Below are 24,440 nucleotides of genomic sequence, written 5' to 3'. Positions count from 1 at the left end.
CTGAGTATTGGGGTTTCAACATATGAAGTTGTAGGACATGAAGTCACAAACAGTTCATAGCCATCCTGCTATTTATTTATTCATGTGATAAGTCAATAAATAGTAATTAAACTAGCTCTTCCTATTCTTAACCACTAATTATCCTCTTTATCTTGTGAATCACTTTTCATTCCTTGAATAAATTTTCATTTTCCAACTAAATTTTAAACCACCTTAAGGCAAGTCTCTGTCTTCTACTAAACTGAGTAGATATCCAATGCTAGAAATTTACTTGACAATTTCCCAGTCTCCTCTTAACTATGACCAGCCGCTCAAGCCTCAATATAGACTTTAAATGGATTCCTGTCTATGAAAGTCAGAATTGATCAGACAGACTCATTTCTGTTCCATCTCCATGGAGACTTTTATTTTGCCTGGCTGTGGATGAGGAAGTGCCAAGGCGGGAGATGACATAACCTTGGAACAGCTCTCCTTTCAGGTTGGAGCACTTACTCAGAAAGCGCTCATTTGTGTGTTGAAGTCCCCAGCCCTGGTAACATTAGGAAGCTCATAAAGACGGGTCTTCAGAAGCCAGAAGATTAAACAAATGCCAGCTCCATAAGGCCATGCTCTTCCATCAGAAGAGAAACGCCATGTAAACAAAGAACCTGAAGGTGGAAGTGAAATTTGAGAGCAGAAAGAGCACACAAAAGCAGGATTCATACCAGGCCAGGCTGGGGGAGGAGGAGAAAAGCAAGGAAGTGAGGCACCGAACAAGCAGAAAGCCTGCAGAGAAAGAAGTCAATAGATCAATTAAAAGCTGTGAGTCATTGGCTTTCTGATTCCAGCGGGCTAGTGGCAGAGGATTCAATCCAATTTAACATGTGTTAATTTATTAATGGTGGGATAGAACTAGGAAGCTTGAGTGGGAGAGTAGATTCTGGGTGGTGGGAACGAGAGATCTGGGGAAGAAACATTAATACGTGGTGCCAATCTTTCTATGTATTTCCTATTAGGGGGCTCTTAAATCAAAACTTTGATGCAGGCAATGCTCTTCTCATATGATAGATGAGGGAACCAAGACTTGGGCACTACGTAGCTTTCCCAATCGCACTGTTGGTAAACAGCAGATCCTGTTTCCAAATGTGAGTGTTTCTGATTCCAAAATCTCATCTTGTCCCCAGCCCCATTTTATCACCAATGCCTTAGTGCATTATAATGGAATCCAAGAGTAGGAATACAGCAAAGAATACAAAGCAGGTTTTAACCTCTCAAAAAATGTTCTGGACGAGTAAGGAAAGAAAGGCATGTAAACAATGAGCCAAATCATGAGATAGAGTGAAATGTGTGTTTGGGTGGTTATAAACAAAGTGCTGAGGATCCCAGATAAAAGAGTGTTTCATTGCAATTCTTGCAAGGAACAGGAAATGCTATCTAAGAATGTGGTGCTAATGGACTGAAATGAAAAGATCTTGGATCGAGCTTAGTAAGTGAAGAATTAAGGGAGGACTACCATGCATGAGGAAGGGGAAGCAATTATCATGCACAGGACATGGAAATAAGATTGGAAAAATTGCTTGTAACCAGCCTGGGGTAACCCTTGAATAAGTCTTAGCAGTTTGGATTCTGTACTGGAAGCAACAAAGGTCAACGGAAGAAATTTAAGGAAAAGAGAGAGGTGGTCTGCTGCACAGATGTCTGGGGCAAACCCTGCCTCAATATAGTCACAACTTACTTTGAGTAAGTGGTATAAGGTTAAAGAGCTATAGAGAGGCCTTTACCTCCAAATTCCTAGTCCTTCCTCATCCTTAACTAGAAGGCCTGGGATTTTCTTTCTTTGTGTTTAAAGTTTATAACATGGAACCTAAGGATGTAAATTAGAAGTTTCATTATCATAATCTCCCACCCATTATAGATCCAGAAGAAATGTCATAAGGCTCCACGTCTCTATTTATCTGGGATAGAGAATAACATTTAGATGGTACCTACAGGCTAAACCAAGAGGAGGATTGGCAATCTTTCACTGTGGCAGAGATAGAGAAGAGGATTTAGTTCTAATGAATGGGTTCAGAATCATAACTTCAGTCCCTAGGGACCCCAATCCTAGTAAACTTGGACACCAGAAAAGTTCTTAGATATGAGAATCAGTTATAAAAATGTAGACCTTGAAGTCAGAGTTTAGAACCAGGGCACAGTTTGGAATAGAATTCAGAGCTTGACTGCCCTGATAATGGAAGCTCAGGCCATGGGATTATTTCTCTTCTCAAGTAAACAGACTGACAAGGAAGAATGGAGTAAAATTAAATCAGTGGGCAAAATAGAAAGCTCCAGTTTTAAGGTCAGATGAGCAGGGTAGCAGAAAATTAGGCTAATCTGTGGGTTACCAACAGGCACTAAGGATTATCATAAAATAATGAGCCAGGGAAATTGAAAGCAAGAACACAAAGAATGAGAAGACATTCTGAGGAAAGTTTCCTTGCACTCCACAAAGCAAATATAACTCCTGGTCTTGGAGCTCTATCTGGGGAAGTTAAGCATGTGTGGAATACACATGGAGATTCCCAGGTACACTAGTGGGAAAGAACTGCCTGCCAATGCCGGAGACATAAGAGACATGGGTTTGATCCCTGGGTCAGGAAGATCCCCTAGGGAAGGGAATGGCAACTCACTCCAGTATTCTTGCCTGGACAGTCCCATGGACAGAGGAGCCTGGTGGGCTACAGTCCATTGGGTAGCAAAGAGTCAGACATGACTGAAACGACTTAGCATGCACACATGCATGCATTGAGTACACACATCTGAGAAAGGGGAATGGATGTCAGTCTTCCTAATAGAAATTTCTAGTGAAACAAAAAAGAAAAATAGGATAGTTTGCAAGTCAAACAGAAGTTGGAGCTGATTTTTTAAAATATCAAGGTATTTTCCCAAAGGAAGAACCTCATTCCCAAGGGAAACTTTAATTTCAGTAGTTAAAATAGTTTCTTTACTTTACTACTGTGAAAAACTCCCAGAAAAGTGACAGAGAGAGAACAAGTATTTGATAGATATTAATGTTCCCTTCTTTTCCCTCCTCTCTTACTTTCAACCTGTTATTTCCAAGGCATTTATGATGCTTATAAGGCCAAAGCAATTGGGTTAAGAACATGGTTCTTCATGAGTTTTACTAACACAGATAAGATTATCTGAAGCAGTATTTTTTTAATTGTCTATGGTGAAGAATTTTTCTTTCTAAAAGTGTTCAATACGTTATAGATAGTTACTTTCATAAACCCTAATAAAAATGAATGTCAGATGAAGGATCTCAAGCTATGTCTTCTGAATTTGGGGAGTCATTGAAAAGTTTTCTTTAGAAGAGTCACATAATCAAGCCTGTGCTCTCGAAAACTAATTCTGGCAGCAAAGTAGAGGATTCAAGGTGTGTTTGGGGGATCCTTAGGAACTAGATGATGTTAATATTTCAGCCTATGGATGAAAAGAAGATATAGTGGGGAAATTTCCTGAAGGTACATTTGGCAGGGTTAATTCTGCCAAATTAAAGAAAGGAAAGAAGATGGACTAAGAGAAACCACTGATTGTAGGGACGAAGGTGCTGGTCCATGATCCACTCCCTAGATCAAATTGCCATAACTCTTTCTTAAATTGCTGCCAGAGCCTCCGATCTAGTCTCTACTTTATTCTTTTTTTTTTTCTTTATTCTGCATTTATTAAATAGTTTCCTATTTTTCTTTTTTTTTTTCCATTTATTTGTATTAGTTGGAGGCTAATTACTTTACATCATTACAGTAGTTTTTGTCATACATTGAAATGAATTAGCCATGGATTTACATGTATTCCCCATCCCAGTCCCCCCTCCCACCTCCCTCTCCACCCGATCCCTCTGGGTCTTCCCAGTGCACCAGGCCCGAGCACTTGTCTCATGCGCCCAACCTGGGCTGGTGATCTGTTTCACCCTAGATAATATACATGTTTCAATGCTGTTCTCTTGAAACATCCCACCCTCTCCTTCTCCCAGAGTCCACAAGTCTGTTCTATACATCTGAGTCTCTTTTTCTGTTTTGCATATAGGGTTATCGTTACCATCTTTCTTGACTCTTCAACAAATTTTGATACTCCAGACATAGACTCATTTTCAAGTTTAATTATGATTACGTTGCTATCCTCCTTTTCCCTCATTGCTCTCCACTGCTTTCAGGAAGAAGGAGAACACATTTTCATAGCCTACAAGCCCCTGTGGTAATGTCTGCTTATTCCTCTAGCCTTAATATGTCTCAGTTTCCTCATCAGATAATTAAAAAACACTAAAAAAAAAAAAAAAAAAACCCAAAGCCAGAACTTGCTTTCTTTTTTAAGCTAGATGATTAAGCATCTCTCTTGCTTCTGCAAACTGCATTTTGAAAGACAGTGAAACAATTTCAAGAAGGCATAAATTCACAAAGACAAGAAACAAGAAAATTAGCAATAAGAGATAGTCAGGATATTTTGGAACTCTGAAACCCAAGTTAGAAATACAAGGGTCTTGAAAGCATTCTATTCTGTACCCATGAAACTCCAGAAAGTTTCAGAAGTTCAAAAGATCAAGTATTTCTGAAAGGGGTCTCAGAATGATTGCCTAAAGATTGTGTAAGAAGGAACCAGACCTTTAGATACTTTCTCCTCTCTAATATTATAGATATCATTTCCTTCCTACCGCACAAAATAATGGAGGGTTAATCCCTAGAGTAGTTGAACCAGAGACAAAGCTGATGTTTGAGAACCAAACAGAAAACAGAGATTACACAGAAAGCCTACATACCCTATAATAATATTCTCTTCCTTCATGAAGCAATAAATCAGTGGGAAATAGGCCTTAACATTTAAGGACAAAATTTTTATGGGGTATCTGACCAATCAAAGAGAAAAGAAATGTAAATACTGACATGTGGGAATTCCTAAACACTATGAACAATCCAGATCTCCCTATAAAGAAGCTCATCAGTAGACAAGGCTTACCCATGCATTGTGGGTTTTGGGCAGTTTTTAATTTCTGATGCTTTACTGTCATATATGAACAAATGAAAATGCAAAGTTAATAGGACATTTAAAAATCAATCAGTATAATTTACCATATTAACAGAGTAAATGAGAAAAACCAATATGATTATCTCAAGAAATAAAAAACAAGCTTTCATGAACAAGTTCTAAGTAAACTACACCTACAAAAACTGCTATGTCTAACATTATATCTTATGGTTTATGACTGAATGCGTTCTCTGGAAAAGTAGGAATAAGAGAAGGATGTCCACTGCCATTGCTTCTAGTCCACAATAAACATAAGTTCCTAGTTTATTATAGTAATGCATGAAGATATAGGCATGATCAATAAGCATATCCAAGAATACTCAACATTGCTAGTCATCAGGGAAACGGCAGTTAAAATCACAATGAAATACCACTAAAAATCCACTTACAAGGCTGAGATTAAAAGACATCAGAATCAAAAGATATCAATACTAAGTATTGGTGAAGATATGGGGCAGCTAGAACTCTGAAAGTGTAAAATGGTACCACTCTTTTAAATACAGCTTGACAGGTTTTTATAAAGTAAAAAATACATTTATATGTGACCTAGATATTCTATTTTGAGGTATTTATTTAAAAGAAATGAAAGCATGTGCCATAGTCCTTCTTTTTTAAATTATTTACTTATTTATTTATTTTGGCTGTGTTGGGTCTTGCTTGCTGCGTGGCCTTTTCCCTAGTTGCAGCAAAGGCAAAAAGGGGCTACTCTTGACTTGCAGTGCACAGGCTTCTCATCGCAGTGGCTTCTCTGTTGTGGAGCACAGACTCTAGGGCACACAGGCTTTAGTAGCTGCAGCTGATGGTCTCTAGAGCACAGGCTCAGTAGTTGTGGCACACAGGCTTAGCTGCTACGCAATATGTGGGATCTTCCCAAATCATGGGTTGAATCCGTGTCTCTTACATTAGCAGGCAGATTCTTTACCACTGAGCCACCAGGGAATCTCATCATAGTCCTTTGGTATATGCAGGGTGTTGGTTCTATGACTTGCCACATTTACCATAATCCACAAAATGTTCAAGTCCCATCACTGCCATTAAATATCTGTGATTCTGCATCCACAGATTCAACCAGCTGTGGATCATAGTACTATAGTATTTATTGAAAAACAATCCATGTATGAGTACAGTTCAAATCTCTGTTGTTCAAGTATCAACTGTATTCACACTTAGGCTTGTCCTTGAATGTTTATGGCAGCTTTATCTTTTGTAGCCCAAACTAGAAACCACTCAAGTGATCATCACCATAGGAAAGAATTAACTAATTGTGGCATATCTTTACAATGTATACTGCTTGACAGTAAAAGGGAATAATGAATAATACATGCAAACAACATGGGTAAATCTCAAAATCAATATGCTGACACACAAGAGAACATGCTGCATGATTCCATTTAAATGACATTCTAGAACAGACAAATCTAATCTATAATGACAGATTGGGGCTTGCCTAGGGCCAGGAATAGATAGGAGTTGATTGCAAAGGAACATGAGGGACTGTCAAGGGGCGATGTAAATGTTCTATATTTTGGTTGGAGTGGTTATATGGGTGAGTATATTGGTCAAAGCTCACTGAATTGTATCCCCAAAATGTAAGTTACATCTTGATAAAATTCATTTAGTTTTTTAAATAGGAAAGATATTATGAAAGGAAAAATTCAGGAAAACTTTTCAAAAATGCAGTATGTATGTTTCCAGATTCTCAGTAGATGTTACATTAATATTTTTAATTTGATTGATGATATAAGGTATATGTGGGCTTCCCAGATGGCTCAGGGCTAAAGAATCTGCCCACCAATACAGAAGACACAGGCTCAATCCCTGGTTCAGGAAGTTCCCCTGGAGTAGGAAAAGGCAGCTTGCTCCAGCATTCTTGTCTGGAAAAGCCCATGGACAGAGGCACCTTGTGGGTTACATTTCATGGGGTCACAAAGAGTCAGATACAACTGAGCATGCACACTTAAGGTATATGTAATACTGCTAGCATGGTGCTTGGTACATGGAAGATACTTAATAACTGTCTATGGGACAAATGCCTGAATGGGTCCATTCATCTTTAAAGTCCACTAACTTCCACTTATCTTGAGATTGTAAATGCTTACACTGAGGAAAAGAAATGTGTAATGAGCTTCTTTATAATGGGGCAATCTGCCTTTCTTCCAAGGAGGTACTTCTCTTGTTCTGAAGCAGAGGCTGGATAGATGGATCTACTAGAAATACAATGCAGTTGCTAAGGCAGCAAATTAAGTGACTTTACAAAGAAGAGAGGCCCCAAGATTCAAAGAGAAGAAAATGCAAGTAGTTAATAAGGTGAAATCGAACTAGTAAAGTGGGACTAGAGAACAGTAAGAGCTTACTTAATGCAAAGCAACTTCCTAAAAGGAAGTTCAGAGAATAGTAATATGGCCCCAAAGGCTGATGTCAGTGATCTGAACTACAAATAGGAGAGAAGCTTGGGCCTGGGCTATTTCAGAGCTCCAAGCTCATTCAAGCACCTGAAATAAGCATTCTAGAGCTTCCTATTCCACCTTTACTTAATAGGTGAGGAAATGAAAGCTTAAAGAAAGGAAACGACTTATCCACCAGTGCACAGGCATGGAGGCAGAATTGTTCCCAAACCACCTACCTTTTCATCATGGTTGTATTTGCTGTTCAGTGTAAGTGAAAACCAAACTATTTCAGAGCTAGATTCAGAGCCTCTGAAAAGAGGAAGCTTCTGACTGGCTCAGTTCCTAGTGGAAAACCTGTTCTTTTGACTTTTCTCTGCTGAGAACTGAATTGTGATTCTTTCGGAGGATTGAGGGCATGAGTTCCTGAGGCCAAATATAAAAAGAAATTGTCCCGTGCCTCTGGGGATGTCAACCAGCCTTTGGCCTCCCAAGCTGAGGCAGTGACACTTTGCTCACCAAAGCATGGTGTCTCCTGGTGCTCGCGAGCAAAGACAGAATTGGTCTGAGCGGGCTTCCAGCTGGCACCAGTTGCAGCTGTGGTTTTTGGGGTCTAGATCTACTCCAGTTATTGAACTGCAATCTTTTTTTGTGGTTATAGGTGTCATCTGGCTAATTATGGCATGTTTCTGTAACTAAAACCCAATTCTTGTATTTTACTACCAACATCACACATTATTTATAACTTTCAAGGAACACGTTCAACGCCTCATGCATCTTACCACATCTAGTCAGTACCATACATGGCTTGAGTGCTTATTTACATGGAGGGCAGTAATTATGGCCTTTCTCTACATTACACTAAGAGGACTGCCCAAGAAATCCTTTGAGAACAGATCATATCAGTTTTGTGTTTTGAATTTTAAAACTAGATATTGTTCCAACAGATGACAGTATAAGGCACCATAATAAAGTAAAAATAGCTCAGGGTTAAGAATCAGAAGATATCTGAGGAAGGTTGAAATAGAAGATAGATGATGCCTAGTATCAGAAAGCCAAAGAACAGAACACCTGTCTGAGTCGATTCATGTTGCCATAACAAGATATAAAAGACTGGGTGGATTATAATTGGAAATTTATTTATTGCAGTTCTGGAGGCTGGAAATCTGAGAGCACAGTACCAGTATGGCCAAGAGAGGGCCCTCTTCTGGATGGCAGATTTCTGAGCTTCTAAGTTGTATCTTCACATTGAAGAAAGGGTAAAGGCATCCTCTTTGGTCCCTTTTATTAGGAACGCTAATCTCATCATGAGGTTTCCACTCTTATGACCTAAGTACCTCTCAAAGGCCCCACCCTTAATACTATTACATCAAGCATTAAGATTTCAACATATGAATTTGGGGGGACACAAATATTCAGACCATAGTGGCACCCATTGTTTGCTAAGTACTTGCGTGCATTTGCCATTATGTTCAATTATAAACTTTAAGCAGTTTATGGACAGCCTTGTTTAGTCACTAAGTCAGGTCTGACTCTTTCAAGACTCCATGGACTATAGCCCCCGCAACCTTGTCTGTCCATGGAATTTCAACTTCTGAGGCAAGAATACTGGAATGGGTTGCCATTTCCTTCTCTGGGTGATCTTTTGGACCCATAGAATGAACCTGCATCTCCTGCTTGGCAGGTGGATTCTTTACCACTGAGCCACCAGGGAAAACAAGTCTGATATCCATTTTATTTACCTTCTATACCAATGCTCATCACAGTACCTGCCACTCTTAATAGTCCAACACATGTTTTTAGAATGGATGAATGAATGACAGACAGGTATTCCTTTTAATTTTATTTTTCAGATTGAGAAATTAGGCTCTAAATGTTAGCTGCTGTGTACAAATTCACACCGCCATAGTGTAGAAAAGCCTAAAATCTAATTAGAAGTGATCTCTTTGATTCCAAAGCATATCTTCTTCACTACACCATGGGTTTTTAGTCAACCAATAGATAATTACTTAGATGTGTCCACATTTGGGTGAAGTTTGGAAGAATGGGATTGAAATGTAAGGAGGAGCATTCATCTTAGCTATGCTTAAAAAAGATAACTGAAACATTTTTGTGGAGAACTGTAGTGGGCAAATGTGGAAAAAGTGAGTCCATCTGCGGCATTGGCTGATGGACTTCCACACTAGTGGTAAAGAACTTGCTTACCAGTGCAGGAGACATGAGACTTGTGTTCGATCCCTGGGTCAGGAAGATCCCTTGGAGGAGGAAATAGCAACCCACTCCAATATTCTTGCCTGAAGAATCCCATGGACAGGAGAACCTGGGGGGCTATAGTCCATGGGGTCACCAAGAGTCAGACACAACTGAAGAAACTTAGCAGGCACATGTAGAGAAGAAGGAAAGACAGGATCTGGGTATTATTTCAGGCCTTCCTTTCAGATACTGAGTGGATAATGGTACTATTCTCTGAGCTGTAAAAGTCTCTGAGCTGTAAAAGAGGGGAGAATGGTTCTGCAGGGTAGAGAATCGAGAGTTTTGTTTTGACCATGTTATCATTGATATGTGTAATAAATAAGCAGGTAGAAATGTGGAATCGGCTGCTGGATAGATGAGGCTAGAATTCTGGGAAGAGGTGAAGGTAGAAGACAGACATTTAGGAGACTTTGATAGTAGGGAACCCAGCACTGGTATCTAAACACTAGGCCCCTCACTATAAAGGTCCCTTCACAAAAATATGATACACAGTAGCTAGATAACCACATCATACTTGACAAGAACGCTCATCATACCTCAGAGTGACTGGGTCTGATGACTGAGGCCCAGTTTTGGCAGAAAGATTGCAAGTAAAAACAGTCTTTACTGAGAATTCCCTCAGGCACAATATCAGATTTGAAAAATAGAGTAAGGAGACTTAGCTGTAGACTTAGGCAGACAGAGAAGACACAACCACTACAAGGTTTAGAGAAATTACAATGAGCCTTCAGGTTAGTCAAAACAATAATAATTATATCAAAAGTTCAGCTATGTGCAGTCTGGATATGATGACTGACTTCTTTCTCTCTCTCTCTCTCTTTTTTTCCATCCCAGGAAAGAAACAAACATCAGTACCCCACACCCTGGAGATCTGATGTACTGAATTTTTGGGACTCCATTCAGTTGCCGCTAGAGAACTGACTGTATGATATTGCAATGATTCATCCGGTGTCTGTCTTCTTTACATAGTCTGGGATCCTTGAAGGTAAGAATAAAACCTTTCTTAACCATATCTCCAGCCTCTCAAAATCTCTGAAGGATTATACTGAATTAATCATTGTGCATTGAGGAATTCAGTAAGTGCTTGAGAAGCTTAATCTTCCAAATATCTAACAGGAAATTTCTGACACAAAATAAAAATAATTATTCTATGAAATTTTGTTTCTGTGAACAGCAATGAGTCTTCATACTGGTGACTTATAAAATATATGTATTTTCCTGCCGCCAGTTTTTGCTTCAGTCCTCTTTCTTTAAGGGCAAAGAATTATATACACATGTATATAAAATACATAATCATGGTGCTTAATTTCTTCAAACATGTTTCCATGGAGCCCTCCCCTGACGCTAGCCCCTTGAACAAGTCAACCACTAATGGTAGCTAAATCTAACCATTCTCCTGATTTCTTTGTTTGGAAACCAAGAGCAGAATACATTCTTTCTCCCAGATCCAGGGTTCATCTTATTTTATTCCCCCTGTGATTGATTTATTCATTCAGAAGAAACCCTCAATGAATTAAGGTAATTTACTAGAGATATAAATAACTGGGGGCGAAGTGTTTATACCTCTAAAATATTTTTCAACAAATAATTTCAAAAATTGTAAGAAAAAATGCCAGAGGACTCTGTCTCAACCTTTAGTTCACATAAGATGATATTTTTAATTTAGGCAATTCATAAGCATCTATTTTTACTGTACACTTATTTATGCTTGTGCCCATCCCCAATCAAATAGGAACTTCTGTCCAAAGAGCTATCTGACCTATACAATAGATATGTACTCTTGTATACTGAGAGCCTAGCACAAGGCAAGACACTTAAAATGTATTCAATGAATGTCTGTTGAATATATGAATTACCTCCAGCATTTATGCCAATCTTACAAGTTGGAACGTACTACCTTTTCTTTTTAGAGGGAAAAAAATGTTTCAGAGAAACTGAGATATGATTTTAAATCCTGCCATTTTTATTTTAAATCCTGCCATTTTTAAGGAATAAAATAGTGTCATTTTCAGAAATATGGATGGACCTATTATGTATAGATCATACAGAGTGGAGTACGTCAGAAAGAGAAAAGCGAATATCATAACATCACTTATATGTAGAATCTAGAAAAATTCTTCAGATGAACTTATTTGTGAAACAGAAATAGGGTCACAGACTTAGAGAACAAACATATGGACACAAAGGAAGGAAGGAGAGGAGGATGAACTGAGAGACTGGGATTGACACATACACAGTATTATGTATAAAATAGATAATGAGGGAGAACCTAATAATAATACAATGCTTGGTACTATTGCAGCACAGTACTATAGCACAGTACAGTGCTCAGTACTATTGCAGCACAGTACTATAGCACAGTACAGTGCTCAGTACTATTGCAGCACAGTACTATAGCACAGTACAGTGCTCGGTACTCTACTCAGTGCTCTGTGGGGACCTGAATGGGAAGGAAATCAAAAAAAGAGCCAGTATATGTATACTTACAGCTGATTCACTTTGCTATACACTAAAAAACAAAAAACAAAAAAAAACCTAACATAACATTGACAAGTAACTATTCTCCAATAAAAATTAACTCAAACAAATAAATTCTACCTTTTCTAAAATGCCAGTGAACTGGTTAACCATATTATAGCACTCTCATTGTCAAAATTTGGTGAAATTCAGTGATTGCAAATTTCTATACCTCTGGCTGGTTCTCTACAATGATTAGCCATACAGACTGGTTTTTTTTTTTTTTCTTTTTTAAAGCAAGCTTACTCTTTCAGTTGCAAGACTCAGAGTGGAGAGGAAACTCAGGCAACAGTTTGATGGTGGGAGATTCAAAAAAGAGAATTTAAAACAAGAAAGATTGAAAGAAAAATAGAACACAGTGAGAATATGTATTGTAAATGGCTATTGATACCTAACTAGCAGTAAGATATATGATTCCCTGACATTTAGAACCAATTTTTGTTGATTCCTGGTGGCTCAGATGGTAAAGAATCTGCCGCAATGCAGGAGACTTGGGTTCAATCCCTGGGTCGGAGACCTGAGTTCAATCCCTGGGTTGGGAAGATCCCCTGGAGAAGGGAATGGCAACCCACTCCAGTATTCTTGCCTGGAGAATCCCATGGACGGAGAACTATAGTTCATGGCGGGCTATAGTGCATGTGGTCACAAAGAGCTGAACATGACTGAGTGACTAACACTTTGCTGATGTTCAGAGCAGTCTCTAAAAAGAGATTCTGTAACTAAAATCAAACATTCTTGTTACAGACAAGAATGATTTTTAAAAAGAGAATATTAAATATTATAATGTATTTCTAATGGAAGTCTGTCAGAAAAACAAAATTAGCAAATATGTCTTCCATTCAGTTTTATCGAGACTATTGGTTTAGATATGCCACAATCAATCAAAATCTAAAATGAAAGCTTTCTCAAATATGTACTCTGAAATATATACTGTTTATTTTGTGATTTTACTGACATACTTTTTGGTGCCTCCATTCTTACATTAGGGAAAGCAAGTCAAGATATAAAGAAATCTGCTGAAAATGAACAAACCATACTATAGAAATTATGTCTATGCCTATTAAGAACCTAAACCTTCAATAAATTGAAGGCAAACTGTATATGGGCCAAGTAATATGATGATGCAAAGGAAAGGGGATTTTTCTGAAAAGAACAGACCAACTCTGCCTTGGAATGGTGTAATTTAAAGTTCAGATGCAGATGGTACATTTTGGTTTTATTTACTCTCAGCAGATATGCTAACTTATTTGTTCAAAATTACTAAGAAACAGTATCTCTGGCTAAAAGGTGATATGTCACCATTTAAACACATTTAGGTTTTATGGTCTTTGGGGTCTAAAATTCTTTGATCTTGTGATTCGGTGGAAAACCATTCAGAGTTCAAAACGAAAATAAAATCTGGTGGTTGAGTTAAAACAAAATGCAATAAAATGACTAATGGCACTTCTATTCTCCTTTTCTCTGCTCTGGCCAATAACATCAAGACCTTATTTTATCATGGATGGTGTGGGCAGAAAGTGTGGGTATGAATGCAAGCATTTATGGAAGTAAGATTGAAAAAGATGAATATTGCTTGCTACACAGGAGCCATAAGCACATCATAGAAACACATTCACACCCACAGATGATATCCCTGACAAGATGGGTCCCCAAAACTAAATTGAATCAGGAAGTAATTCAGACATGAACAGTAAAAGAAATAATTCTGAGAACCTCGAAATTTAAAATAAAATTTATCTTTGTGGATGTGAATATTTAGCAACTTTTATATGAATCTAAGGGGCAAAGGGTCCTTGGCTGCTTCAAATTCACTGCCAGTGCTGAAAGATAGACTTTTTCTTAGTAATAAAAAAGTGATGTAAAGCCTTTTGCATTACATGTAGACATAGCTAATAAATGAATACAAGTCCTTATTAAAGAAGGATTAAAAAATATACAGGGCTTCCGTGATGGCTCAGTGGGTAAAGAAGCCACTTGTAATGCAGAAGATGCACATTTGATCCCTGGGCTGGGAAGATCCCTGGAGAAGGAAATGGCAACTCGCTCCAATATTCTTGCCTAAAATATCCCATGGACAGAGGAGCCAGGCGGGCTGCATTCCACAGTGTTGCAAAGAGTTGGACACAACTGAGCGACTAAGCAAGCAAGCAAAAAGTACACACGTAAGGAGACCAATTGGTTCCTTTTGTGAGAAACTGGGATGGCAGCCTGCGGGGAGGAGTGTCATGATGGATAAAAAGGAACAGTTGGACTCAAGATACAGTGAAGACATCACAGAGCACTAAGAGTGGTGGGATGGGGCAGGGGAGGGAGACTCGAGAGGAGGGGATGCATGTGTACATACAGCTGAGTCACTTTCTCCTACAACAGAACCTAGCACATTTATATACTCCACTAAAGGGGCTTCCCAGGTGGCGCTAGTGGTAATGAAGTTGTCTGCCAATGCAGGAGGCGTAAAGGATTCGGGTTCAATGCCATGGCAACCCACTGAGTATTCTTTCCTGGAGAATCCTATGGACAGAGGAGACTGGAGGGCTACAGTCAATAGGGTCGCAAAGAGTTGGACACGACTAAAGTGACTTAGCATGCATGCACACAGTAGTCCCACCTTCTCCTTGCAATAGGGGTAGAAACTTTCTTCATAGGGTAGAAGATGGGATTAGATTATCTCTGAATCCAGATATAGTTTTCTAGTGGCCATGTATGAGACAACATGGGAAAGGCTTTCCATAAATTATTTTATCAATGCTGCTGAAAATTCCATGAGGTAAATATTATTATTATCTTAATTTTATACTTGAGGAAACTGAGGCACAAGTCAGCAAAAAAAAGTGTCCAAATTGCCGCATAGCTCTTACATCTTGGAGCCAGAATCTCTACTGAATTTTCCTTATCAGAGAGGTTCTCAGCCTCAATATTAGTAACATGTTGATTCAAAATGCTCTTTGCTGTGGGGCTGCCCACAGGATGTTTAGCAGCATCCCTGACCTCTGTCAGCAACACCAGCTTCCCTAAACCATGACAACCAAAATGCTCTGCTGTGCTTAGTCGTGTCTGACTCTGCGACCCCATGGACTGCAGCCTGCCAGGCTCCTTTTTCTGTGGGATTCTCCAGGCAAGAATACTGGAGTGGGCTGCCATTTCCTCCTCCAGGGGATCTTCCTGACCCAGGGATCGAACCCAGGTCTCCTGCACTGCAGGCAGATTCTTTACCGCTGAGCCAGCAGGGAGGCCCCGGGGTCAGTCGGGACAGACTAGCTTTCTATTGCGCCCGAGTCCCGTGCTGTCTGACACCCGGCTCTTCGTCCCCTGTGAACTCCATGCTCTTAATTTCCTTCTCCTTCTGACTGTACATTTCTTTCAAAAATATAAGAAGTCTGCACTGTTTCTATAATTTGGAATTCTTTTAACTTGTTCTTCAAAAAATAAAAAAAAAAAATCTCTCCATAGCATAGAGAAACGAGTTCAACAAGAAAAATACTCCATAGATTATTGCTCTTACCGTCAGTGTTGATATCATTATTGACCAGTGTGATGGTGGAAGTCAGGGTGGAACTCTGAGGAACCCAGAGGAAGAGATCTTTCAAAAGCCATGAGAAGTGCTGGGAAGTTTGGGGGAGCCTGAGCAGAGTTGAGAGTATAACCATGTAGTTGGGTACATTAAGGTATGAAGAAAACAAGATCCTGCAAAGAAGTCGAACTATTGGATAAATCTACTCACATGAGTATGAAAATCACCAGAGGAAGGAAGGAAGACAACTGTAGGCATGGAGAAAAAATTCATGAGGCAGGTGCTAAAACATTTCATAAGAGAAGTGCCTAGGAGTTCTGTATTAGAGGTATCAAGTAACAGATGATGTAGCCCAATTGTGTCTTTTTCAAAGGATATTTTTTACAGAAAAGATGGTAAGCAATTGAGAAATGCCCATGAAGAACAAGGAAGATACCTTCTCTACATATGTACCCACAAATTATTTGGGAGGCAAGACTGACTCTGTCTTATTAAGCTTGACAGGAATCAATAACCTCAGGTTTAGGTTATAGAGAATTTGCTAATGACAGACTACAAGTTCTTGAGCATATTATGGAAAGGTTTGGAGAATCAGGGTCAGTGTGAGACAAGTCAGATTAGGGAAAGTACACTTTATTGGGCTGAGGACCAAATAATGAGGTGTGGGTTTGTCTTAAATTAGTCCACATATTCGATGACATTCCTATCAAATTTCAGTAGCATTCCCCCCACCCCCACAGATCTTGACAAAATGTTACTTAAAATTCTTATAGAAGAATAGTTGTTTAAGAATAGCTAAGAAAATTCTGCCAAAAACCAAAGATGTTATACTTACCCTAGCAGACATAAGGACTTATTTTTAAGCCACATTAATTAACACAGTATAGGACTGATCAACAGGATGAAGCCTGCAGCCCAGAGACAGACCCTGGCAAATAAGGAAATTGCTGATGTACAAATTAATGGGGAGATGGGCTTTTCAAAAATAGAACGAGGACGGTGAGCATTCCCTATTTGAAATTAAAAAAAAAAAAAAACAAAACCTCAAACTCATGCCATATTAAAAATACATTCCAGATAATTTGGAAATTGAAGATGCAAATGATAGTTCAATTTGAAAAAAGTGTGTGTAAAATGTGTGTTTGTGTTTGTGTGTGTGTGTATATATTTTAATGTTGGGAAATAATTCTCAAGTAAGACACAATATCTTGACTTTTCAATAATGTCATGATTTTCAATCAACCAGAACCCCGAGTCCTTGCCAAAGAAATAGCTGATATGCATAAGAGCGTGACATCAAAGATCTTCCTAGTTTCTTTTAACTAGTGGATATATTCCACTTCATTCAGCAATTACTGTGACAGCCACAAGTTGGGATCCTTAGCTTCTGAAGTACTATAGCAAGTGAAATTTATTTCCAGATTCTTGTAAGAGTTTGACTGTCATGGGTTTTAGTGTTGGGAGTTTTTGAGTTTTTGTCTCATTATGTATCATCAAAATGATTTTAGGAAAAGATATAGGAGAATATCCCAAGGTCACATATCATATTATTTTAGCACAGGAAGTTCTCTGAATGGAATGTCAGAATTATCTGGGAATACCCAGGTAAAGAAGACGACTTTAGGAAGAATAAATACATTTGTGACTTGTCCACCTGGAAAGGAGACAGTGGCAGAGTGGTTGGCCCTCAGACAAGGTCTGTTACCTCTTTAGGTCTCAGCTAATTAAGAGACACTAGTTCCTGCCTTACATAAAACACAAGGTTGTTTGGGGGAAAAAATGTCTTTAAACATAGTTACTGTTTGCAAAATAAGCAGCATGCTCAGTTGCTCAGTCATGTCCAACTCTTTGTGATCCCAAGGACTGTCGCTCACCAGGCTCCTCTGTCTATGGGATTTCCCAGGCTAGAATACTGGAGGGGGTTGCCATTCCCTCCTCCAGGGGATCTTTCACACACAAGAATCAAACCCAAATCTCCTGCATCTCCTGCATTAGCAGGTGGCTTCTTCACTCTAAGCCACCTGGGAAGCTCAAGCAGCAGGCACAGGGTGAGGTGGCAAGATGTAGAAAACCTGCCCCAACCCTCACTAGTTGTCCAGCTGGGAAACCAGACCTGGAAAATGCCATCAGGCAGCATTAGGTGAAGTAAGAAACAGAAACTAACAAATAAGCAAATGAACAAGTCATTAGCATATCAAATCTGGAAGTTCCTCTTTAGACCACAACTGTTTGTCCAAGTGAAGAACAGCTTTGGTAAAAATGATAATGTTACTAATGTTAGATTATGCTACTTACTTTCTATTACATAATGGTGCTTATGTCAAGTATCCAGGACATGAATACAATCTGCTGCTCTTTTCTGTATTCTAAAATATCAGAAGTCAGTTTCCCAGACAGATTACAAGACACATGTCTGTTTTCTTTAGATGAATCACACGCCTTGTCCAATACAGCAAATTACTAAGTCTCTGTGGAGAGAAAGACGCTGTGATGCCCACATCTAGGTCTACTGTACCATTTTTTCCTTTTGAAATATTGCACTGCAAGAGACAATGATCCCACTTGATTGAAAACAGATCTGCCAACATACAAGGCCAAAACAATAATTCTATAAAAAGCCTCAGTCATCCTATTCAAACCACTGAAGTTGAAATGAAAATATCATGTCTGTACTTCGGGCATGTTTCTTACTCAGCAGTCGGTGTCTCACCCCCCTTCTACTTGGGCCAAAGGGACAATCTGTTTCCCACAGCCTGAGAAATCTTTTTGTCATTTTGCAAATTTGCAAAAAAAAAAGAAAAAAAAAGACACCAAGTGCTTGGCTTTGTGAGAAAAGAGTTTGCTGAACATTTTCACATGTTTTTCTCTCCTTGCATAAATTTTCAGCATTGCACTCTTTCAGGGGGTCTGAGAATTAGTCCAAGTATCAACTTGGGTGATGCTCCCGATGGCTTGGAACAACACTGTACAAACTTATCAACCCACAGGCTTTGTTAAACACTGGCCATGGTCACACAGACACTTTGACAAACAGAATAAGAGGAACCAAGATAAGCATCAACCACAGGATCTTCCTTAAGAAAAGTTAACAATCACATTGGTAAGGTGTGATTTATAGTCAAGGAACTATTTCAGCAGTAATACTTGAAACAGTGTTGTGTAGACACATTGTGCATATCATAAACTGAAACCAAATGAAGATAGGCTATCTGGCTTGAATTTCTTATTGTTATTGTCGTTCAGTTGCTAAGTCAAGTCTGACTTTTTTTGACCCATTATAGCCCGCTAGTCTTCTCTGTCCATGGGGTTCTCCAGACAAGAATACCTGTCCACGGGGTTCTTTAGGCAGGAATACCAGAGTGGGTTGCCATTTCCTTCTCCAGGGGTTCTTCCTGGACCAAGGATGGAACCCATGTCTTCTGCAATGGCAGGCAGATTCTTTACCAGTGAGCCATCATGGAAGCCACCTGGCTTGAGTTACAAAACTAATATAGAGTCAGGTCATTTTAACTCCAATTCCCATCCCCATATGGAAGATGAGAAAACTGAGGCTTTGAGATGTCTAGAGCCTTGTCCATGACTAATTGTCCAGTTTGAAGAAGAGAATCTAGTTTCCTTCCCAGACCTTTATTTTTATTTAGCTGTCTGAATCTTATTGTCATCATGACAAACAAACTTTTAAAACCCATATATCTGATTCCCTTCTCTTCTTTTTCTTTCAATTTATTTGATCTCCTGAAGCCCATATTTTCTGTGCAAATTGTGTGGTAACTAATCATGTCCTGCTTTTGACACCTTTTCTATTATTGCCTTGATGTTATACAATAACTCTTTAAGTCTTAATTTTTACCTACCCTGTGAAAATAGAAATTATGTCTTTCTTTTCATTTATTCTATAGGATCCTGCTAGTTGCCTGGCACACAGCAAATATTCAAAAGTATGTATTGCTGAAAATTCCTTTTTCTATTAATTCATGCTGAAATGTACATATTCAGAGTTCACAATGGATCATGGAGATGGAATTACAGAGGCGAGAACTGGGAGGCATTGCAGAAGTGAGTGCCTGCCTGCACTCCCACCCCAGTGGGTAACAGATGAGGACTGAAATCTCTGTCTTCCCATTATCAATGCTATGCTCTTTCTGTTATTTTCAATTGTACCAGCTATGGAATAACCCACGAAAGGTGCAGAACTATTCAGCAGTAGTACTGGAAACAGTGTTGTGTAGACACATTGTGCATGTCATAAACTGAAACCAAATGAAGATGGGTAATCTGGCTTGAATTTCTTGTTGTTATTGTTGTTGGTATTGGAGAATGCTCACAATTCTCCAAACTCATTCTCTTATTAAATAAATACATGAGAGATGTTTGACCAATGAACTTGTCATCAGGAATCCAGCTCTGACAAAGCCCATCATGAAGCTAAAGGAAGTTGCCCTTGTCCCAAAACACAGCCTGGTGTCGGGGGCTGATCCCCAGGGCGGTCTGAATGCTGAGAGATGACTGGTGAGCTCAGCCACGGGTTCATTAGAGACTCACGGTCTGGCAAGGCCTTCGTTCTCTTTTTCGTAACTGTGGCCCTCATCATTGCCATAACCAAGAGAGGCAAGTAGGGGCAGAAGAGGCTGAGCTGCAGCACTGGCAGCCAGCGGGCCATGTGGAAATGTTTGAGGATTAGGAACGGTGCCACATGTGCTCAGCTCATCTGGGTGAGGAATTTCTCCCCCTGCAGTGAGGAGGAAATTATCTGCAGTGACTCACAGCGGAGGAAGCAAGCAGGGCCTGAGTCAAACCAGCCCCAACTCCATCATTTTCTGGAAGTAGCTTGTTGTGACCACAAATGACTGATTAGCTATGGAGCAAGTACCAAGTACCATTGTTCTAATAAAACTATTTTGGATGAATGGAAGAGAAGGAAAGTTACCGCAAGTCAATAAACAACAAAACACCTTCTTCCCCATCATAATTGACCACCTACGATGAGCTAGTGCTGTGCGTATTTATCACTGTTAATTCTTTCCCTAACCCAATGAGGTCAGCATTATCCTCAAGTTACAGATGGGAAACTGAGGCTCATTCAGATAAGAATCTATACGGAAGATTAAAAACATGTAGCAAGAGCAGGATTTGCATTCACGTCTACCTCTCTGGTTCAAAACTCATGGTCTTTCCATTCTGAAGACAATGTGTGTATTAGTAAGTGTTCAAAGAGAGATGCAGAAGCACTAGGTATTGTAAAGCTGTATATAATTAGGAATATGTCGCAGGGATTTGACCTTGCCCAACCATGCAGCTGGTGGAATAATGTCTATAAGACTGTTGTCTTTGCATTTAACGCCAGACACTGGAGCCCACAAGGCAAGCAGTAGAGAAGGAAGGTTAAATCAAATTGAAAAGTGAGGCAGAACCCCAAGCACAAGTTGGAACTCAGAAAAGATGGGCTGAAACCCATCTCAGTCCTCACTGCCTCTGACCTTGATGGTGTGGGTGTCTTGAAGAAAGTGACTAGCACTTTGCATCAAGAGGACAAAACACACACACACCTGGCCCAGAAAATGGATAAGCTTGGGAAGGAACTGGAGGAAGCTGGGTTAGTTGTTAATCCAACTATTGCCTCCTGCTGACAAAGTGAGCTGGCAGATAAGGGCCATCCTGTGTAATCTATAATACTGAAGGGTACTGTCACCCTTCAAATCTTACATAAGAATATCTATGGGTCCACACTAACCAGAGACATTCTGGGAAAAGAAAAAGAAGTTCTGGGAAACTTAGTTTAGCCCCACTAGGCTAACACATATAAGCCCCCATAGTGTTTTTGTGGTGACAGGGCTCCAGTGAGTGAGTGAGTACAAGTCGCCCAGTCGTGTCCGACTCTTTGCAACGCCATGGACTGTAGTCCATGGAGTTCTTCAGGCCAGGATAATGTAGTGGGTAGCCATTTCTTCTCCAGGGGATCTTTCCAATCCCAGGATCAAACCCAGGTTGCCCACATGGCAGGTGGATTCTTTACCAGCTGAGCCACAAGCGAAGCCCAGTCTGGTCTCCACAGGGCTCCAGACTGATCCTAAATATCTTAACCAGACCACATTGTAATCCAATGAACTAGACCTCCCGGTAGCTCTTCTTGGTCCCTAAAATAGGTCCTGAGTCCCTTTTCTTTGTGTTACAACCTGTTTCTTTGCTCCCTGACCCTGTTACCAGCGTCCCTGACTCCTGTCTACTGCCTAGAACATTGCACTTAAGATGTCCAATTGCTCCTCTGTACTGATCTGGCTTCTTCTACAGTGTCTCTATCTGCTCTCCCCTCCTGGATGACAGCTGCTTTGGGCTGTTATTATTACTGTTGTTACTGTTATTTTTACTGTTAGAGGGTTTTGGTTCCCTGGAGACATTTATGACCAACTTTGTATCAGGCTGTTCACTTTCTCTTCTCATTTCCCCAAACAGAGAAGCCCTACAAGAAGCAGAATGTAATGCCACTCCAGGGGAGCGATTTGTACGGAGGAGTAGAAATCCCACTTGTACCTCCCGAGGAACGAGCTTCAGATAGGGCTTTTATAAACAGACCCTTGGATCTCAGTTGAGGGGATTTGAAAAGTCAAACATGCTGGGGCCATGACTATAAAAGTAAAATTACAAGGCTCAGGAACCTTTCCAGAGACAAGCTTATTTCAAACACTGCTATCTCCTAGGTGTTATTCTTAGCAGAACACCGGCTCGTGTTGGCTTTCATTTCGACATCCAGCTGGGGCGAGAGTCACGCAGTAGCTTCATTAGGCGGCTGAGGAGTTCATTATAACACAATCCCGGATTTTCCTGGAGTCTTATCGTGGCCTGTGAACCCGTCTCCTTCCTCTCCCTAAAGAGCTCCCCTCCATTTCATTGGGAGTTTGTTTATTCAATCAGTAAAAACGGTGCTTATAACGTGCCAGGTACTGCGCTGGGTCCGGAAAATACAAGGACAGATAAGACAGAGTCCCCACTCTCAAGGACTTAGAAAGAAGATAGGAGGGAAGAAAATACGCTTAACAACGTGAGGGGAGTGCTGTAGCAGATGTCTGGAAGACGGAGCCATGGGAACCGACACAGGGAAAGCGCAATTCACAGGGGTGAAGATGGGGCCACTAAGCCTTCATCCACATGGTGGGTATATATGGTGAAAACCATCACAATATTGTAAAGTAATTACCCTCCAATTAAAATAAATTAATTAATTGAAAAATAAATAAATGATGAATGATTTTTTAATGCTTATCTTTCTTTCTTTCTTTTTTGAGTGTTTTTAAAATTGAAGTATAGCTGATTTCCCAAACTGTGTTACTTTCAGGTATACGGCAGAGTGATTGAGTTATACACAAATATGGTGGTGGTGGGTCAGTCACTAAGTTGTGTCTGACTCTTGCGACCCCATGATCTGTAGCCAGCCAGGTTCCTCTGTCCATGGGACTTCCCAGGCAAGAATACTGGAGTGGGTTGCCATTTCCCTATCCTTACGTGAATATAACAAATGCTAAATGTTTGACAACCGTATTGAATCAGACACATCTCATCCTCCAAGGCCTTTTGATTAGGAATTTGGGGTCTTGTCCTCCTTCCCATTAGCCATTCCTCCTTATCATCTACTATTCTTCTGTCTGACCTTAAAAAAAGTATTTGAAGGCAGTGCAGCAAAATGCTTGTGTTCAAATCCCAGCTCTGCCATTGACTCTTGTGTCACTCTAAGAAAGTATTTTAACCACTTTGTGTCTTATCTCCTCATATGAAAATGGGGATCATAATAGCACTCACCTCCCTGATAGCTCAGCTGGTAAAGAATCCGCCTGCAACACAAGAGACCCAGGTTCGATTCCTGGGTTGGGAAGATCCCCTGGAGAAGGGAACAGCTACCTACTCCATTATTCTGGCCTGGAGAATTCTGGGTCACAAAGAGTCAGACACGACTGAGTGACTTTCACTTTACAGGGTTATTGAAAGGATGAATGGGATGTCAATGGAAAACAGAATATTGTTGACAGTCTGGTCAGCACTACAGAAATATTTGTCATTAATAAGACACTTCCTTTTTAAAACTGACATGAAGCCAAGTGCAATGTTCTAGAATTGAACTTTCTACCATCCTTTCACTTCCAAGATTGGAAGATCTCCCAGAGGCACTGTGACTTTGGAGAAGTCACTTAATTTTAGGGCCTCTGTTCACCCATCTGCATAAATTTAAAACATAAAGGATGCGTACTCTGTGTCAAGCATCCTTTAAACTCTTCATAAACATCATCTCATTTTATCTTCACAATGGCTCAGTGAGGTGCACTCTGTCATTTTATTTGCAAATAAAGAAAATGATATACAAATGCTTGTCTCAGAGGCCAAGAGCTCAACCCCTCAACTAGATGAAAGGAAAGAGCTAAACTTGGCCTTCACTCTCCTCCTATCTGGGGGGCTCTGAGTACAGTGATTTATATCATCATCTCATTCAATTCTCAAAATAATACCCTCCCATAGGACAGTATTATTTTTGTCCCACTTTATAGATATGGAAACTAAGAGAGGGTAAGTAGCCTAGTAAGAACCTACTGAATGTCACAGGGACCTCTACCCAGTGCTGTAGTGACATAAATGGGTAAGAAACCCAAAAAAAGAGAGAGCTATGTCTATACATAGCTGATTCACTTTGCTGTACCCCAGAAAGTAAGGCAACATCATAAGGCAACTGTGCTCCAATCATCTTTTTTTACAAT

The 24,440-nt window shown here is 39.9% G+C and overlaps 1 long non-coding RNA gene across 1 annotated transcript; it reads left to right on the top strand.

The window, feature by feature from the left end:
• The first annotated feature begins 446 nt into the window (after positions 1-446).
• On the top strand, positions 447-22,871 carry LOC110125888 (uncharacterized). The gene is made up of 5 exons (XR_011491397.1): positions 447-1,719; positions 8,571-8,680; positions 10,509-10,659; positions 19,602-20,697; positions 22,153-22,871. It is a non-coding gene; the product is annotated as an uncharacterized lncRNA (long non-coding RNA).
• The last annotated feature ends 1,569 nt before the right edge of the window (positions 22,872-24,440 follow it).

Source organism: Odocoileus virginianus, chromosome 15 (genome assembly GCF_023699985.2).
Source record: "Odocoileus virginianus isolate 20LAN1187 ecotype Illinois chromosome 15, Ovbor_1.2, whole genome shotgun sequence".
Classification (NCBI taxonomy): domain Eukaryota; kingdom Metazoa; phylum Chordata; class Mammalia; order Artiodactyla; family Cervidae; genus Odocoileus; species Odocoileus virginianus.
The sequence above is the reverse complement of the archived record's forward strand: the minus strand, read 5'-3'. Positions and strand labels throughout refer to the sequence as shown.